This window comes from Apium graveolens, chromosome 8, assembly GCF_009905375.1.
Source record: "Apium graveolens cultivar Ventura chromosome 8, ASM990537v1, whole genome shotgun sequence".
In the NCBI taxonomy this organism is placed as follows: domain Eukaryota; kingdom Viridiplantae; phylum Streptophyta; class Magnoliopsida; order Apiales; family Apiaceae; genus Apium; species Apium graveolens.
Window position 1 is genome coordinate 114,123,907 of NC_133654.1, and position 16,988 is coordinate 114,140,894.

The window sequence follows — 16,988 nt, forward strand, 5'->3', positions numbered from 1 at the left end:
ATAGCCTTAAGTTGCTCTTTAGCTTCCTTCCTGCCTGTTACTTCCGTGTCACTGGGAAGAGTGCCAGGTTGATGATTGAGCACTGCATTGGCTAATTGACCGATTTGATTTTCCAAGGTCTTGATAGAAACCGCCTGACTCTTGCACAACAGCTTAAGTTCCTCAAAATCAGCACTAGTGGGTGCAGCTGTACTTCCCTGTTGAGGATATGATTGCCTTGCAACAAACTGCTGTGGTTGCTGGAATCCAGGTGGGTTAAATTGTTTACTCACTCCTTGCTGATATGGTGGCTGAATAGCATTCTGATTATTCCCCCAGCTGAAATTTGGATGATTTCTGTTATTAGGATGATAGGTCGCTGGCACAGGCTGCTGTTGTCGCTGATAATTATTCACGTACTGAACAGATTCGTTGACAAGAGAACACTGATCCGTAGCATGAGAACCTACACAAAGCTCACAAACCATAGCTATTTGATTAACTCCATACGTAGCCAGAGAATCAACCTTCATTGATAGCGCTTGGAGCTGGGCTGTAATAGCGGTGGCTGCATCAACTTCCAGAATCACTGCTACCTTGCCTGACGTCATCCTCTGAGTTGGGTTTTGATGCTCATTTGCAGCCATCGTCTCTATAAGATTATACGCCTCAGTATAGCTTTTAGCCCATAAGGCTCCTCCAGCTGCTGCATCGAGCATGGGCCGAGATTGGGCCCCCAAACCATTATAGAAACCAGTGATCACCATCCAATCCGGCATTCCATGATGTGGACATTTTCGCAACATTTCCTTGTAGCGTTCCCAAGCCTCGCACATAGATTCTGTAGGTTGTTGCGCAAACTGAGTAAGAGCACTCCTCATAGCAGCAGTCTTTGCCATTGGATAAAACTTCACCAGAAACTTTTGCGCAAGATCTTGCCACGTAGTGATTGACCCAGCTGGTTCAGAATGTAACCAGTCTTTAGCCTTATCCCTCAGTGAGAATGGGAAAAGCCTCAACTTGATAGCCTCATCAGTCACGCCATTATACTTAAAAGTGCTGCAGATCTCGACAAAATTCCTTATGTGCATGTTGGGGTCTTCAGTTGCCGCTCCTCCAAAAGAAACAGAATTCTGCACCATCTGAATAGTGCCCGGCTTGATTTCAAAGGTGTTAGCTTGAATAGCCGGATGAAGGATGCTTGACTGAATGTCATCAATTTTAGGCTGAGAAAAATCCATAAGAGCTGGATTAGCTTGAACAATACGATCTCCCATGTTTACTGGTTCTTTCTGCTCAGTTCCTGAATCCGAATCCTCAAAATCTAACTTCTCCAGAATATCAAGAACTTCGTCTGTCTCCTCAGCTGTATCTAAAGTCCTCTTGCGAGCACGAGAACGAGTTTGCATAAACGCTTGCTAAAGTACCTGAAACACAACCGAAAAGAGTAAGTAACTACTACGTCCTAATCACTGAGTCCTAATGACCAATGATGGTAAGTACATAAACTAAACAAATACGCCGAGTCCCCGGCAGCGGCGCCAAAAACTTGTTAGGGCGAAAACACGCACTAATATTCACGCAAGTATACGCGTTCGCAAGTAATATAGAATATTTTCTAGTTCGTTCCCTCAGAGACTCAGACTAATTTATTGTCTAATTAAACTCACTCACCAATGTATGATTACTTCTCAATATTAAGATAATAACACTTAAGATTGTTGATTAAATATTAACTATAATTAACTACTTAATTAACCACTTAACTAACACTTCAATTTATCAATAATAAAACACTCATGAGATCACAACTTCATTATTACTTCCTTCTATAGCCATTGTTATTACCTTTAGCATGTGACAGTGATGATATTAATCGAATAACACGAAACTGATAAAAGCCAACTTTCATTGTACTAATACCATTCTACCAAGCATCCACAATTAAGATAGAAGTTGAATAGTCATCAATTATGTTGAGTTCCTATATGTCTACAGAAATTGACAACACAACGATTTAAGCACAAGTTATTCCTTTTGATTACATAGGGTAAATAAAACTGTTAGAGTTACCCACTAATCATGCACAACATACATGAACCTATGCTAGCATGGCAAGTTCTAAATCTCAAGATCCACCGTCGCTTTACAAGAGATTAACACCCTATCTTATATGTTCGCGACGCACATAAGACGAATACGCACAACCAATACTAGATATCATGCAATCATCACACACTAAAGTATTAAACAATTAACTAAAGAATTCCATAATAAATCCGTTGCAACCCCATGATCACGATTAGCCCATAATAGAGCTTATCGCCATCATGGGTTCATATGAAATCATGACAAACAAACACAAGGAAATAATAACTAAACTAATTATATTAAAACAGAGTACGTCACAAGAGTAAATAAGTCAAAGCAAGAAAACTAGCATCCAACGTTACAACGAAACAAGAATCACAAGAAAATATGCTTCCTCCTCGTTGCGGTGTGCTAAATCGGTCTTCTTCCTTATCTCCTTCGCTTCTTGCGTAAAACACAATCTAAAACATAATCCCCTTAATACTCTCTGTGAAAACGTCTCAAATCTACCTATATAATAGTCCCATAAAACTCAGATTACATGGAAGTTGGAAGCCAAACAGAAGTAGAAGTCTAAAATAATTTATCTTTTTCCCCGACCCTGCGCGGCCGCTCAGCATAGCTGCGCGGGCACGCAGGTTTCTGCGCGGCCGCTCAGCATTGCTGCGCGGGCGCAGGCCTCTACTGGAAAAAATCCAGGTTTGCTACGTTTCTTCGCCGTAATCTACCCATTCCTTTCCTCTCGCAATGGTGAACACATGCCAAGGCTTATTCTTGATGATTCCTCCCCCGAAATGCAACTAATACCCTGAAATGCATAAACACTAGAAAAACGCATCAAATACACAAAATACTTGATTTCAAGACACCAATTTAAGCCATTTTAAAACGTTCTAAGTGGTATAAAATGCCACTTATCAGGTATCATGCACTTTGCTTGATAAACCAAAGAGATATTATGAGTGTAGCATACAGTATTTACAGCTTCAACCCAAAAATATGTTGGTAACTTTGATTCTTCAAGCATTTTCCTTGCAGCTTCAATTAGATATCTGTTTTTGCTTTCCACCACTCCATTTTGTTGAGGAGTTCTAGCTGCAGAAAAATCATGCATAATTCCATATTCTTCACAAAATGATCTCATTACAGAGTTCTTGAACTCAGTTCCATTGCCACTCCTGATTCTTCTCTCTTTGAAGTCAGGATGGTTGTTGACTTGTCTTATGTGATTGATGATGATTTCACAAGCTTCATCTTTATACTTTAGAAAATATGTCCAAGAGAACTTTGAGAAATCATCTACAATTACTAGGCAATATCTTTTTCTTGAGATGGACAACACATTGACTGGTCCAAACAAATCCATGTGCAACAGTTGCAAAGGTTCTTCAATTGTTGAATCAAGCTTCTTTCTGAATGATGCTTTGATCTGCTTTCCTTTCTGGAAGGCATCACACAATCCATCCTAATTAAGCTCCACTTGAGGAATACCTCTAACCAATTCTTTCTTGATAAGCTCATTCATGGTCTTGAAGTTTAGATGGGATAGTTTCTTGTGCCATAGGGAACTTTCATCTTGACTTGCTTTACTGAGAAGACAAGTGACTAATTCTGCATTTGATGAGTTGAAGTCAGCTAGGTACACATTTCCTTTTCTCACTCCAGGGAGAACCACTTTGTTGCTCTTTTTGATTGTCATAACACAGGCTCTTGAATTGAAAGTAACTGAGTTCCCTTTATCACAAAGCTGGCTGATACTCAACAAATTATGCTTGAGACCATCCACTAGGGCAACCTCTTCAATGATGACATTGTCTTTTGAAATCAAGCCATATCCCAAAGTATAACCCTTGTTATAATCTCCAAAAGTAATACTTGGGCCAGCTCTTTCCTTGAACTTAGTGAGCATGGTAGAATCTCCAGTCATGTGCCTTGAGCAACCACTATCCAGATATAAAAGATTCTTTCTGTTTCCCTGCACACATCAAAATCAAATCTAGTTGATTTTGGTACCCAAGTTTCCTTGGGTCCTGCCTTATTAGCTTTATTCTTTGGTTTCATAGGTGTGATCTCACTTGACTTAAGAATTTTAGATTCATCCTTAGTCATTTGAGTTGAACCTTTGAAACCAGACATTAAAACATAATTATCATGCATATTTTGGTTTACATGAAAAGGCATGCTAAATGACATTTGAGGCATACTAAATACAGCATAATAAGGATTAGGTGCAAATGGAAAATTAAGAAATTATGCATTCATATTCTGAGTAGTCATAGCATTCATAGGCATGGTAGGCATGACAGTCATGTTGGGAAAAGAAGAGGGTGTAGACATGGGAATGGGCATGGAAAGCTTGCAATTAACAGACAAATGATTAACACTACCACACTTGACACATATTTTTCTTGATGCATATTTATCAGGTGTGTAGTTGTTATGTTTGTTAATTCCTACTTTCCTATTTCTATTGTTTTTCTTTTTCGCTTCTATTTTAACCTCAATCTTTTCTAATCTGTCATTCAATTGTTTGATAGACAGATGCCCAACATTAACTCTCTTTTCTTTTCTAACTTGACCCGATTCTCCTGGAATAAAGTTTTTAGAAACTGATCCATATTTCTCATTTAATTTATCTAGCTTAGCTTTGCTAACTGGTTTACTCAAAACCGACGGATGTGGCTCCTTGTCTCTCGACGAAAAATCATTTTTATTATCCGACGGATGATTTTCATCATCCGTCGAGTCCACATCTGTCAACAATCCTTCAACCAAATAATACTCAAGCTTCTCTTTACTCTTTTTCCAGGCTGCATCACAAAATGACTCAATACCTTGAACTTTAGTGATTTGAGCATGAACATCTCTGGATGATTTCCATGCCTTAATCACTCGTTCAAGCTGCTTCTTTAAAATATCTTCTTTCTTCAAGGATCAGTTAATTCATCCTTGGCAATCTTACACTCAATTCTTAATTTCTTAAATTCAATAAACTAAGACTCTAGTACATTATTCCTCTCACTTAAAAACAAATTGTTTTCTTTAATTTTAGCATTTTCCTTAGTGAGGGACTTAAGTGTAACAAGGAGATGATATAATTTTGTAGACATATCATTTATTGCATCATTACACAGCTTTAGATAAATGAGCTAGGTTAGTGGTGATTACCTGATTGCTTGAAGAGCTTGTTTCTGTTTCATCAGATTTGGCCATTAGGGCTAGATTGACATAGCTTGTTTTTTCATCTTTATCCAATACATCTGCTGCCCAGTCATTCTCCTGTATGATGAAAGCCATTTCCTTTTATTTGAGTATCTTAAAGTATTTCAGTTTATAATCAACATGCTTAAACTTCTTTTTGCTGGAATCAGACTTTCTACATTCACTGGAAAAATGACCCGCCAAGCCACATTTGAAATACTTGAATTTTGATTTATCAACCATGTTTCTGTTTGGCTTGGCTGCTCCAAATTTTTCTTGAATTTGAGCTTGGCAAATCTCCTATATAAGAATGCTAGATGCTCATCCATTTCATCCATGTCATCTTGGTTCAACTGATCTTCATTTTCAGCTACCAGCCCTTTATCCTTGCTATCACAGACCTTTGAAGTAGACTCAACAGCTTCTACCTTCATCTATTTCTCCTTCTCTAACTTAGCAGCCAGTTCTATGGATCCTCCTTTCTTACTTCCTCCCTCCATCCTTTCATCTTGCTCTATTTCAAGCTCATAGGTTTTTAGGATGCCATACAGTCTCTCCAAGGTGAACTCCTTATAATCTTGTCAATTTCTCAATGAGACTGTCATTGGTTTCCACTCCTTTGGGAGAGATCTAAGGAACTTGAGGTTAGAGCCTTTAGTTTGATAAACTCTTCCATGCAGCATTAGAGCATTTAGTAGATTTTGAAATCTATTAAATATATCAGTGAGTGACTCACTATCTTCACAGTGGAAATGCTCAAATTATTGAATTAGGAGCTGCATCTTGTTCTACCTTACTTGCTCAGTACCATCACAAATAATCTGGATTGTGTCCCAAACCACTTTGGCTATTTTATAGTTAATGATGTTATCAAACATATCACCATCAACTACATTGAACAATATGTTCATAGCTTTCTTATCCTTCCTGACTTGCTTAATATTAGGATCTGACCATTCATGCCTAGGTTTTGGAACAGATGGTTCATTTCCAGTTGCAGCTCTCATTGGTACATGAGGACCTCTCTCCATGCAGTCCACATAAGCCTCATCTTGGGAAAGAAGATGTAGCTTCATCTTCACCTTCCACTGGTGATAGTTGTCTTTGTCCAGAAATGGAATTTTAACTCCAACATCATTTTTGTTCATCTTGTTGTTTGTTGTGATGTTTAAACTCTTTGTATTTCAAGAGCTTGCTCTGATACCAATTATTATTCCCTAACAATACAACAAGAATTACAGAGGGGGGGGGTTAAATGTAATTCTGGTTTTTTTTCTTGATTTTAAAAAATGTTCTAACTTAATACATATAACAATAAGTTTTATTACAACACAAGGCTTTATGTGGCGCCCTCCAAACCCGGGTCAGAAGTTTGGGGTACATAACACATACACAATATATAAACCTATATATGAAATACTATTTGCAATGACCCTGCTTTACATAACCACAGATCGCAATAGGTTAAAGTATGAAAACAAGCCACAACCTTAATTTTTATTACAACGTACCAAATCCCAACTAATTTAACTTACAACTGTTAAAGAAATTATTCTTACAATCTTATTATCTCACTACTATAATAAGCTCCTGCTAGCTCGATCCAACTCAATCTGGAATCCTAGCTCGTACATTGAACTGGAAAACCTTGTTATCAACAGTATCCTTCTTAACTGTAGAATACATAAAAAGATTCGCAAAAGTGAGCTAACTAGCTCAGCAAGTAATAATAACAATAACTGAGGTTAAACAATGATCAAGCGAGATGATTCAGAGGAATCAAGTTTCTTGTTAAACAATCATTAGAATTGGATATTCATTTTAAGTTTTAAAACCAAGGCTAGGCTGCTGATCAGTCACACACTAACCCCAAGCAAGGCACGTAGCTCTGCTCTAATTACTGGATCCAAGGCACACATTGGCCTACCTTGACCACGAATCCGGTCTGGCCACGAATCTGGTCCACATAAGAAAATTATCCAATTCTAAAACAGTTCAGTATGATAAACAATATAACTCAATAAAAGAAGATCATAATCAATGATGATAAAATACTTGAATAAAAACGTAATGCAATTCATTGGTATCACCAGGGTATATCAAGGTATGTAAGAGGACTGGTTTTCAGCCTGTAACAGAATCAGGGATTAAATGAGCAATGATTTCAGAAAGTTTAGTTATTTGATGTTATAAGGTATGATTGAGGATAAAAGTTTCTGTATATTTAAGAAAGTATGTTCTAGTATTTGGGTGTATGGTGGTTATACTTTTTTTTGGGTAGTATTGTATTGGTGTGGTTTAGTGTTTAGTAAATCAATAATGGATGCTTTACAAAAAAATAAGGCTTACAGCTCAAAGATCAAGTGAGGTGATCAGGGTACAGGCTGAATCATTCAAATTACATAACATAAAACAAAACTATTTTGAATACTAGCAATATCACTGAAGAATTTAGATATATTTGCAATATATCTCGAGAAAGGTTCAGAAGTACTTGCCTTATAGAGCTTTACAATTATTATTATTTGACTTCGACCCGACTCGAATGCTCAGGCCTTATTCTCTATTCACTAGATCACCCTGGATTCGACCTCAACACTTAAGTCCTTCGATTGGAACCTTACTGAGCTTATCGACTGTCCATCAAACTATCTTTCATCCAATGCTAATTCTCGGGCCTTTCGACTAGAACCTACAGAGTCGAAATACCCTAATTTAGACTTTCGATTAAGCTTGACATATCCTCGCTAACAATCTACCCGTGCGTTAACAAAATCCGACTCGTAACACATACATTATTGTATTACAGGCATCAGTTAGGGTTCACGTTCTCGAAAATCGGTTCGGTGTTCGTTTTCCGAAAATACCTATACTCATCCTTGTACATATATAGGGTTATTGGTTTTGGTAAAATGTTTCATCACAACATACAATCAAGTTCATATAATGTATAAGTATATATATTCATTCGACGTCTCGATAATTACTGGATACGCTCCCGTGTTTCCGTAGTTCGATTCCTCGGAAATCGGGCAGCACTTCCTTTATTTATTGGACTAAACCGTCGAAGCAATTTGACGTCAATCACAAAAATCAACCAATCAAACAATCCATTCATTATTGTTCATAATCCACAATCCGCAATTCACGACCCAATATGACTTTTAAAACTAAATAGTAGTTTTCATTCCGAAAATAATTATACGAAATAATTTATTTATTTTATAAGTTTAGGACTCAGAACGTATCATTACGGTCCACCGTCAACTCGCCAAGGCTCATTGTCGGCGGTGATACAATTTATTGGTACCCGATTTAATACGGGTTTCCAAATAAATTGCACCGATTAACAAAAATTCCCGCACGAAAATATTTTATTTCACGAAATCCAATCAAACAAATTTCCTGCAGAGGATAATTAAGCTAATTAATAAAAAGAAAACAACAGTACACGCGCCTCCCTACGCGCACAACACAGACAAAAACCGAAGCAACAGCCAGCAACAGAACAGGCTAAGAATCACTGCGACAGCCACACACCTCCATCCTTGCCGGAAAAAGGTGAGGGGCGATGGCAGCAAAGAATTTAAGTGAAAATGATACCCAAACCCGCACATACATGTAGTTATATACGTATACATGCATACCAATTCAGGAACAAGAATAATCGAGCACAATCGGCCGGAAAACCGGCGGTAAACACACTGGAAAAGTAAGGCGGCAACCAGAACAGAAGTAACAGGGAGGCAACAGGGAAGAAGAGAGGGGAAAGAGAAAATAAAGAGAGAAGAGATTATGCGAGAGGGAGAGAGAGACAGTAGGCGAGAGAGAGATGCAGTCGAGAGATAACAGAAAGGGGGGTGGGGGTTTTGTTCTTATTGTTATTTTTTTTATTAACCACAGCAACCCCCAACAATGGCCACGTATCTGCTAAACTACCCTGAATCTGACACGTGTTATTTCCCTTTCTAATAGCCTCCTTTTATCCCGGTTTTACAAATTTAACGAACATCGCGCGAATAAAAATAATCCCAAAAATTCCAAATAAAATTTTAAAATATCACGAATAATTCAAAGTTATTAAAATAATTTTTTCATAGTTTTTAAAGTATTTTCAAAATACAACTCATACCCGCATTTATCAATTAAACGAATCAACGCGCGGGGGAAATTAATCCTAAAATTCCCAAAATAATTTTAAAATTCTCGGAATATTCCAAACTTAAATAAATATGAGTTTCATAATTTTTGAAGAATTCTAGAATTAAATACAGATTTTATAATTAAATGTAATCTGAAAATCATATTGGGCTAAATAATTGATGAAATATTGATTTCTAAATTTTATAAAATCCTAAAAATAATTATTATAATTATAAAACCATTAAAACAATTTAGAGACAATCCACATATTTATACAAATAAATTTGTATTATATTTACTTTTAAAAGTAGAAACAATTTAATAAAATTCCATATTTAATTACGGGGATAATCCAGTACACCATAAATCATGCATACATAATAATAAAATAAAACCGAGTTGACAAAAACTATACATATACTTTATTTATTTAATACTTCCACAATTACATATTTAACAATTCAAAAATACACGAGTCTTTATTGAAGGGTTTTTAGCACATAAACGCAGCAAAAATGTAAATTTAAATCTTAAAAAAAAACCGAAACCCTCTGCAGGATCTATGCAAAAAAAATATTTAATTCATAGTTCAGTATGTTTACCTTAAGAAGCTTTACGTTAATGGAAAGATGGAGGTCTTTAATGGCGATCCAAAAATGATGAACGGAGATCCTTAGCAGCTGCTCCTCAAGTGTGAAACAGTCCACCGGTATCCACCAAGAAAACGATGTAATGAAGGAGGAGGAGATGGAGAGAATTAGGATTTTGTAAATCTCTTTGGTTGAGGCAAAAATAGGGTGTATAATAGTATATTAATAGGCAAAATTTGCAGCTGAAAATTTTCCATAAAATATTATTATTATTAACCCTTTATTATTCTCACTAATAATTAAAACAACTTTTAATTATTAATCCTTTTTCCAAACTCTTTAGAAATAATTCTCTCACTTGATTTAATTTCAAAAATTAAATTCTTAATTAATAATACTAAGAACCTTTTCTTAATTAATTTATAATCAATTAAATCTCATTTAATCAATTATTAAATTTGCCAATTAATTATTTATTTCATAAATAAATAATTATCAGCCAATATTAATTAATTCCTCCACCATTAAATCATTCTCTTTTATGGTGTGACCCTGTAGGTTCAATATTAAGCCGGTAGTAGAAATAAATAATAATAAAACTATTTTATCATTATTTATATAAATTCTCTAATTCATTAAATATAATTAATTAATTAATCATATTTATTCTACATCGTGAGGGATACTTCTCAGCATATCGCGACTATCCAGATAATACGAATTCACTGCTTAGAATACCAAGAACCTATTCAGTGAGTAGTTACCGTACAATTAATTCCTTCTACCCTGCAATGCCACGATTAAATACAAGGCATGGAACTTGTGTCAAGCCTATCTTATTTAATCACTTGCTTTCCCATTCACTATGCTTAGTTCTATTTAATGTAAATTAGAAACTCCTTTCGAATTTCATTCACTCTGGCCAGAGCTTCCTGAACTAACATAAGTGGATCAGCATTGAACATTCTCTTCCTACACTGGAAGGGGTAGATCCTTTATTGATCATACACTATCTTCGTGTACAAATTCCTATACCTAGTAGAGCCCTTATAATTGTCCCTTGAGACTAAGAACTAAACCAAAGCATAGTTCAGTGTACACAAGATGACTATGATGACCTCAAGTCTAAGGATACTTCTACAACTATCACTATGTGAACAACTGCTGACAAGTGAGTGAACTCCATCAGTTGTTCAGCTGTGTGAGTCATGTTCAGTGAACTTATTCTATAATAAGCACCTACATACTAGCTATAGTGTCACCATACAAATGTCTATGAGAACAGACATCCTTCATAATGAAGCAAGCATAGTATGTACCGATCTTTGCGGATTATTAATTACCAATTAGTAATCCTATGACCATGAACTATTTAAGTTTAGAGTTATCATCTTTTAGGTCTCATTATTATGATCTCATCACAATCCATAAAAAGCTTTACTCTAAACTGTGGTATATCTTATTTAAACATTTAAATAGATAGAGCCCGCAACAAAAACAAAACAAGTCTTTTATTAATATCAATAAAATCAAAACAAATTACATAAAAGTTATTCCTAAATCTTCATACATGATTGGACTTAGGACATATCTCTTTCAGTTATATCCTTCCCCCCTTAAAAAGATTTTGTCCTCAGAATCTGACTTAACTAAATAAGTGGGGATATTTGTCAAGCATATCTGACTCTAGTTCCCAAGTAAACTCTTTTACTCGAGGGTTTCAAACATACACACTATAGATATATATTCATTTCCAAGGACTCGCCTTTAACGATCAAGAATTTGGATCGATCACTATATGCAAAACAAACTTGGACAAGAGCCCATTGGCTCCTAATCAATGACTTAATTCGAATCAGATATTTATCGATTTACCATTGACAGGCAAACACATTATATGTACATACTGTTGTGACGGGAACATCAACTCATGAACAACTTTATCTATATTTATTAATACCTCGAATGGTTCACTAAATTTAGGACTCAACTTGTCCCCTCTATTCAGACCTATCCAACCTCTTTCAAGGTTAAACTTTTACTAACACTACTAATCCTATTTCTATACTCATACACTCTCTTGATACAAATCCGCCTTCTTACTTTGTCTATCCCAAGCTACTTCAATCAATATTACTATGCCCTTGGTGTGCTGAATTACCTTAGAATTTGACAACTTCCTTTCTCCCACTTTATCTCAATAAAGTGGGGACTTACACTTGCGTCCATATAAGGCTTGGTAAAGTGACATTATAAATCTAACATCAATGATAAATGATCATCCCGATTTTCCTTAAAACTCAACTTCTCAACATATCTTATATTTCCTGAATCGCTTCCTCACTTTGACCCTTCATTTAAGGATGATATGCGGTGCTCATTTTCAACTTTAGCTTCCAAACATTTAAACATCTTATATTCATTTCTATCCGTTAAGGTTGAAAAGTAATCTCATATATTCACTTATTATCACCTTTAGGTATTTGAACTTCATATTCCACTCTTTCCAATTCGTTTATTAACTCCTCAGTGATCTTAATTACATCCAATCATTTCTTTCTGCACAGGGCATCTGTTGTCATACGACTTTGTTTAGGTAGTTGTTAATGGATTAATTCAAAATCTTTTGTTAATCCTCGGTCAAAATTTTATACTTAAAAACTCAACATATAGTTGTTTTCCTTCTAATATTTGGAGGAAAATCTTTAGGCATTCCACACAAACTTTCTTATTCTTTGAATAGCTGGGGATGTTATCAATAAATACAATTTGCTTATCCAAGTACTCCTTATACACCATGTTCCTTAATTCCTTATAGACAACTGATACACTTGTTATTTCACATAATATCACCAGAGCTTGCAATGCTCTTAACTCATTTTAATCATAATCTTCGATATGTCCTCAGGTCGGATCTTAAGTTAATCCTCGAGACATAACACACTTCTTAAATTAGGTCTCATAAGTAATCAATTCTTTATAAGGGTCACTTTTTCTTATTCGTTGTTTTGTTAAACTCCCAATAATCAGTACATACTCTCATAATTTCATTCCTTTTCTCCCTCAACATCACTGGTACACTTTACGATTCGCTTCTTGTAAAACCACTCATTGGTATGCCTTATCCACTAGGCCTCCGATACTTCGCCTTAATTCTTTGACATGTCCAACACTTCCTAATCCATTTAAAATATCCTTCTTAAACCTGGTTATCACTATTTTTCTTTAAATTCCCGTATATCTTGGCATTTCTTCAAAAAATCAAATACTTTATATTGTGAATTCCCTGTAGGATCTCATTTCTTAATTCTTTTACTTGTAGCATCCAAGTGCTGGAAGAAAACCTGGGGATATCGTGATCGTTCTCCTGGGCGCATAAATTTCGTCTTACTAACTGCAAACATCGTGATCCATTATCTTCTCTTGACATCTCCTTATCTTTCCCTTAAAAACTTTGACTGAAAGGTCATACTATCCATCCTTGCTCCTTTTGGATTATGAACTCTGACTTCCAATTTGAACTTCTAAAATTCCATAGATAATTCTTCTGGTGCAGTCTCTATGTTCGTTCTCTCCTTTTTGCTTATCGCTTTCCACCACATTTGCTTTTCCCCGTGAATGCATACTTCAAACTCTTATGGTCCGTATAGATCTTACACATTTCTTCATACCTATCATGTTTCCCAATCTTTCAAAGCGAATATTATTACTGCTAGTCCCAAATTATGAGTAGGATACTTCTACTCATAAGGTTTTGGTTTTCTGGATGCATATACAATAACTTTATTGTGTTGCATCAATACACGTCCTATTCTCTTATGAGAAGTATCACTATAAACTACCAAATCTCCTTGATACTTTCAAAGTGATAAAGCAGGTGCTGTAACCATTCTTTCATTTAACTCCACAAAACTTTCTTCACCCTTCTCCACTTCATATAAACTTCTTGCTTTTCCTGGTTAGTTTCGTCAAAGGTATTGCAACTTTCAAGAAATCTTGCACAAATTTTCGATAATAACTATCCCATGGTAAAACTTCTTACTTTTGTTGGTGCTTTTGGTCTTTCTTCATTTATAGTAACTTTAATCCCTGTTGGATCCCCTTTTTCCTTCTCCTCACTAACTATTTATACTAAGAATTATGCTTCCTGTCATCAAAGCTTTCACCTTGTAAACTTTACATCCAATTTCTTTCTTCTCCGACTCCCCAATTATCATTAAATGCTTTGCATGGTCCTCCGTTGACTTTAAGTAACACAACTATAGCTTATCCAGATATTCCTTAAAGATTTTATCCATCAAGTTCAAATATTACGGGTATATTGGTTAATCCAAATGACAGTACTAGAATTTTATAACAACAGTTCCTAGTTCTGAAAATTATCTTGATATGTCCATATATTAAATCTTCAATTGATAATACCCAAATCTTAAATCAATCTTAGAAAATACTCTGCTTCTTTCATCTGATCAAACAAATCATTAGTTTGAGGTAACGGATACTTGATCTTGATAGTAAACTTGTTAAACTTTCGCTAGTCGACGCATAAGCTCATACTTCCATCTTTCTTATTAACAATCAATACCGATGTACCTTAGGGGGTACACTAGGTCTAATCGCTCCTTCTAACATGTCTTGCATTTGCCTTGCTGCCTCCTTCATTTTAACTGGCGCTATACTGTGCGGGGCTTTGGACACTGGCTTCATTTCAGGTGCTAAGTCAATCGCTAGCTTAATTTCTCTATCTGAAGGAAATATTGGTAACTCATCTGGATACATATCGTGAAACTCATTAATTACTATAAAATCTTCAAATTCTGTTTCCTTCTGACTTCTATTCATAATCACTATAGTGGTTATATCTTGATTACCGTAACTTCTTAGCTTAACCAATTCTTTACCTTCCTTCGTCCTTTAAACCTCATTAGGTTCTCATTTGGCGTCTCCAGAACTATCTTTTCATCACGACAATCTATTTGGGCATTACGCTTAAATAGTTAGTCCATTTCCTATAATAATGTCAAATTTTCATATCTTAAATGATGTCTAATCCTCATAACTTATTGCCAAAAATCTCAATTCCATTATGGGTACTCACTTATTTAACAATTACACGTTCTTGATTTGCTGGCGCTTTAGTGGTAATCTTATCGGTTCAACAGGGTAATTCATCTTATTAATAAAAATTTGAGAGATAAACAATCAAGTTGCCCCCTCATCTTTCGATATGTTAATGCATAGGGTATTCACAATAATCATTCACGTCCGTATTCTGAATAACATATTTTACAGAAAACTCGTAAACTCTCGTTCTTAGAGACATATTCCTTATTGGAGTAAATTCCCTTGGCTCTTAATACATCCCTGACTGAGGCTAGTGATTTGCAATTCTCTCCATATGCCCTTATTTTCTTTCTATGCGTGAGAGGTAGATGGAACTTTGCCCGCTTGGTTCAAAATACATTAATTTTTATTTGAAAACTTTTGCAAAGAACGACAGTACGACAAAACAACTAGACGGTTTCACAATTCAACAAAAATTAGAGTGAAAAAGAAAGAAGTAAGGATTTGAATATAAATGAGACAACCACATTGGTACTTAAGATGGCCAGTCTTTCGTACCATATGGCATATAGCACATGATTAGGTGGCGTCCTACCCGACTCTTCGGCATCCCGACAAAGCGTCTCAGCATAACACTGTTTGTCCCAATCAGAGAGCAAAACTTGAGGGGAACAATTAAATTTAAAAGGAATGCAACATCCTCCTTTTTGATATCATCATAAAGAATTTATTAAGAAAAGAAGTTCATACATTTTTAGGAATTAAAAAGGAATATACGCTGTAATATTGAGGACAAGAACGATACCATTGGTCACCATCCACATTTCACTTGTATTCATCTTTCGAGCTTGTTCGATCATATCCCAATTGTGTCATATAACAACTTCAGAAAGTATGCTGAAATGTCTTCTCAAATTATGCATTATAGTAGATTCTTACTTGTTAAGTCTTGCGTCTTTAACATCGCACCTGCACGTATAATACTTTAACAATTTGATCATAATGGCGTTCCTACCAGATAACCTCGAGTTTCCTCTTTTTAATTTAGAATAACCACTAATCATTCAATATAATGATCCTTTTGTTAATAATATTCTTCTTTTAGAAAAGTCTGGAAATCTTCCCAATCTTCTTCGATCATGCTCAGGCTTCTGTTAAATCAATGAATTCTTTGAACTCTGATAGTCCTAGCAATTGGATGAATAGTTACTCCGTACGCTGATTCTGTTGTTAGTCTAATCAAACAATATTTGCACCTTACTGTAAATAATAATCAACTTCTTCATAATCACGGGTTACTTTGTTCTCTGAATTAACAATACTAAGTCTGAAACAAGCATTTTTCCAGGTGATCCGGGTGTTTTAGCAAATAAGAAACTCAAGTAGTAACTTGATAACCAATATTTAAAACTCATTTTATTCAAAAAGGCTTTTAGAAATTTTGTAAGGGAAAATCTTTTTCAAAAACTTGTCTAAAAATTTTGAAAATCACAAATCTGGTTGTCCTTACTATATGAGTTGGTTGTTGCCCTTCCTACCTGTAACGCCCTCCAGACCCGGGGTATAAGTCTGGGGGTTACTAGCTAATCACCAAACCTGTACAATCTGATTAACAATTAATAAAGAAATGAAACTAAGCCCCTTTAATACTAACCAGGATCTTTTTAGGTTGAAGTATGAAAATAAGAACCACTAACTACTTTATTACAAACCAAATTCAAAATCTCCCAAATTCTTTTTATTACAAACCATTTGTCTAATCAATTTTAAACTAAGTTCATCTTTTATTCAAACACACACACTATCTAACAACACTCCACCTGTTTGGGCAACTCAAAGGTTTCTTCCTAGATCGGGATCAACACCTTGGGTATGAGAGGATCCCGAGGCTTGACCCGCTTCTTTACCACTCGAGTCCTG

At 35.5% G+C, this 16,988-nt stretch overlaps 1 non-coding gene across 1 annotated transcript; it reads left to right on the forward strand.

Moving 5' to 3' along the window:
• Positions 1-756: 756 nt before the first annotated feature.
• LOC141681791 (small nucleolar RNA R71) lies at positions 757-863 on the forward strand. The gene has a single exon (XR_012559215.1). It is a non-coding gene; the product is annotated as a small nucleolar RNA R71 (small nucleolar RNA).
• Positions 864-16,988: the final 16,125 nt, after the last annotated feature.